Below are 4,384 nucleotides of genomic sequence, written 5' to 3'. Positions count from 1 at the left end.
GTTTATTAGTCACATCTACTCACAGCCTGGGAGAGGAGGACACCACAGGCCAGGCAGAGCCACACAGCATCACAGTCTGGAAGAAAGTGGACAAGCAGGGTCTGTAGGGCGCAGTATTGTAGTAAGAGGATTAAGTGCCCCTCGGTTCATGGGAGGATGACTGGCTTCTTTGGATAATTCTGTGGGCTGGGTGAGAACTGAAACCTGCTACTTAGGGATAAGAAAGCACTGTGCCCGGTCCACATGATAAGGAGGGTACTTTGGCTAGGGGACCTTTTTCTGTGGGAACACAACAGGGAGCAGAACCTGTGGGTAAGCCATAAACGGTCATCCCCTCTCTCCTAGATGTCAAGGCACACATATTATTAGGCCTTAATTTTAGGTCTTATATCACATTACTGCTAACATTATTTTGTTCCCTTCTCTGTGAATCATGTCAGGGGGTAGGTATATGATGCCCATATGTTGTATTACTACTAATGTTCACCTTGATTACTTGGTTAAAGTGGTGGCAGTTAGGCTGCTCCACCAGACCATTGCTATTTTCCCGTTTTTTAGTAATAGATAGGGTGTGGGAAATACTTTAAGGCTCCGAAAATACACTGTTTCTTCTCAGACTTTGACCCATTACTTTTGGAATCCATCTAGGTATCTTGCCTACAACAAATATGTTTCCTAATGGTAATTTTCTATTTTCCTCATTCTTACTACATGTATTCATTGGAATTCTTCTGTAAGGAAGAGCTGGTTCCCCCCCCCCCCATTTATTTGTTCAATTTATGTACATCAGTATGGGCTCATGAATAATTATGTTATACTATGAGTTATAATCAAATTATATTATTATTTACTTTGTTCCTCAAACTGTTCCAGCTTTGGCCATTGGGAGCGTTCTTTGGTTGGTTCTGTGGTCTTTCGATATGCCCCCATTCTTTCTTGCACACTTCCTTATGTTCTGGCACAATAAGATGTTCACATCCATCTTGTGTTCTTTGGTTTGTTTCTTTGTTTCTTTGTTTTCCCCCACCGTACCTCTGGATTAAAACTATTTCTACAAGGAGCCCTGGTTCCTTTCCTTGGAGAATAACATTTAGAAACCTGTATTTCAGTGTATATTCATTGTTACTGAAATTTCATTGCTGCTAGGCTCTCTCCACGGACAGAGGTAGGAAATATATTGTATGTACATTCCCATGCTTACAGATACATCTATGTTTATTTCTGCATCTACCTATTTGTATAGATATTAAAAGCCAGGAACTCATACTGATATTTCTGATTCCAGTCCATTCTAGCCTTATCTGTAAATTCGTTCTCCGACCTGGCTTTCATTATCTATGATGCGTTTACTTATTTGTTCATTCCTGGTGTGTGTACACATAGCTTCAGAATTGCTAACCAATACCCCTGTTGGAAACAGATTTACTAACTTGTATTTGTGTACAGTTCTTTTTTGTCTTCAGCCTTAGAAGATACTGTCAAAATATGGTTTTCCAAAGTTTCCTCACTTAAATATTTTCTTCCTCACTCCTTCAGTGTGGATAAATTAATCATTTGTAATACAGTTAGCTGACTTTGCTGCTACTTGTATTCGACTTTGCGTTTCCCCCCATATCCTGGTTGATTTTAATTGTTTATTTATATTTTGGATAGAAATGTTCCTATGATTCGGAGTCAGGCCTATGCAGAAACAAAGTGTACTCAGAGAAGTATCGCTTCTTCCTCATTCCTTCTACCTCATTCCCATTCCCCATTTCTTGCTATTTCTTTCCCACCCTCCCCCATAGGATAACCAATTTCTTTATTTTCTGGTTCAACCTTTTCTGTATTTATTTTGCACCAATTCGCAGATACACACATGTTTTCTTATATTCCCTTCTTACACAAAGGATAGCATACTATTCATATTTCTTTCCATTTTGCCTTTGTCATTTAACAGCCTTCCTGAAATCACCCCACACCGTGTCATACAGATTTTCATCATTCTTTTTCTTACAGCTACACTGGACTCCATTGCATGGCTGTACTATACTTTATTCAACCACTCATCTATATGTGGGCTTTTAATGTGTTTCCAGCATTTTGCAGCTACAAACAATGCTTCAGTGAATAACCTTGGGCACAAATAACTTTGTACTGGTGAAATGGATCTTCGAAGTATATGTCCAGTAGTGAGATTATTGGGCTAAAAGTTAGGTGCATATGTAGTTTCTTTAGGCATTTCCAGATTTCTCTTTGGAAGGGTCGTATTGGTTTTCATTTCCACTAGCAATGTTATGAGAATGACCGTTTCCACACAGACTCACTAACAGAATGTGTTGCCTCACTTTTTAAACTTTCGCCTATGTGTTAGGTGAGAAACGGTATCACGCTGTTGGTTTAATGTACGTTTTTGTCTGTTGGTGAGTAAGTTTTGACACATCATGTTTGAGGACTTTCTATATTTTTTTGCATGAATTGTCTGTTCATGTCTTTTCCTCATTTTTCGATCCAGTTTTTGGTCATTTTGTCGTTCAATATTTAAGAATTCTATATATGTATTTGGAATATTATCCATTTGTCTGAGGTATATGCTGCAAATACTTTATCCCAGTTTGCCAGTTGTGTTTTGATTTATTTATGATGTATTTTTTGCAACACTTTCTTTCGTTTTTATGTGGTCTAACTGGTTATTCATTTCTTTCATTGCCTCTGGAATTTGAATCATAGTTAGATGCCTTTCCCTACACCAAGGTTAAAGAAGAGCTCTGCCAGATTTTTTTCAAGAACTTGTATCGTTTCATTTTTTATGTTCAGATCCCTAATACGTGTGCAGTCTATTTTTGTGTATGGTGTATTGTATCAGTCCACTTTTATTTTTCCTAATGCCTCAATTGCTCCAACACTATTTAGTCAATGACCATCTTTGCCCTCATGATTTTACATGCCACCTTTATCATATGCTAATTTCCATATGTATTTGTACTTGGGTTGTATTTTTTGGTTTTCTCGCCTATTATTCCACTGAGCTATCTGTAATTTAAGGAAGTTTTCTCTGCCATCACATGCGGAATCAAAATCCCAGGTCTTCTTTACAATGTGAGCAAACTTTTCCTGTAAAGAGCCATATAGCAAATATTTTAAGTTTGTGGACCATAGTGTCTCTGTCATAACTACTCAACTTTGTCATTGCAGCACAGAAACATCTATAGATAAGATATAAATGAATGAGCATGGCTGTGTTCCAGTAAAACTTTATTTACAAAACCAACAACTGGACTGTATTTGACCCAATGGGCCACAGCTTACAGACCCCTGCTCTAGTGGATTCCTCAGATAGGGTTGAGGGGTGCAGAATCTCCTAAGTTCCTGTCTGTTGAAAACTGTTTTTCTATAAGCTGTGATATTTGAAGGGTCAGCCCTGCTGGATGTAAAATCTTTACTTCAGACTTTTTTAAAAAAAATTTATCATTACACAATGTAAACATTTTTTTTTTTTGTGGCCCTTTACCAATTCCTCCTTAACCTCTCCTCCCCCTCCCCCTTTCCCACCGCTGGTGTCCTCAGTTCTGTCCTCTCGTTTTGAGAGTTCAAGGAATTTTTGTGATTGTTGCATCATTCTTCTTTCCTTCCTTTTTTCAGCTGCCGCTTATCAGTGAGGACATGTGGTATTTCTCTTTCTGTAAGTCTGGCTTATTCCACTGAACATGATTTTCTCTAAGTTCATCTATGTTGCTGTGAATGGCACAATCTCACTCCTTTTTATGGCAGAGTTGTATTCCATTGTGTCTATATACCACATTTTCCTTACCCCGTCATCTGTCAGTAGACATTTAGTTTGCTTCTGACTCTTAGCTATTGTAAATAGAGCTGCGATAAACATGGGAGTGCAGGTATGCCTTCGACATGATGATTTCCATTCCTTTGGGTGTACACCCAACAGTGGGATTGCAGGATCATATGGCAGCTCTATCTGTAGTTGTGTGAGGAACCTCCATACTGTTTTCCGTAAGGGCTGCACTAACTTATAGTCCCACCAACAGTGTAGGAGGGCCCTTCTTTCTCCACATCCTCTCCACTAATTGTTATTCTCTGTCTTTCTGATTCTGGCCAGTCTAACTGGTGTGAGGTGATATCTCAGTGTGGTTTTGATTTGCATTTCCCTGCTGCTTACTGATGTTGAGCATTCGCTTTTTCATCCGTAGGTTGGCCATTTGTGTATCTTCCTTTGAGAAATGCCTATCCAGCTCCTTTGCCCATTTTTTAGTTGGATTTGTTTGTTTGTTTGTTTGTTTGTTTGTTTTTACTGTTGTTTGCGTTCCTTGTATATTCTAGATATTAATCCCTTGTGGGATTCATAGTTTGTGAATATTTTCTCCCATTCTGTCGGTTGTCTTTTCACTCT

Source organism: Cynocephalus volans, chromosome X (assembly GCF_027409185.1).
Source record: "Cynocephalus volans isolate mCynVol1 chromosome X, mCynVol1.pri, whole genome shotgun sequence".
Lineage (NCBI taxonomy): Eukaryota > Metazoa > Chordata > Mammalia > Dermoptera > Cynocephalidae > Cynocephalus > Cynocephalus volans.
The sequence above is the reverse complement of the archived record's forward strand: the minus strand, read 5'-3'. Positions refer to the sequence as shown.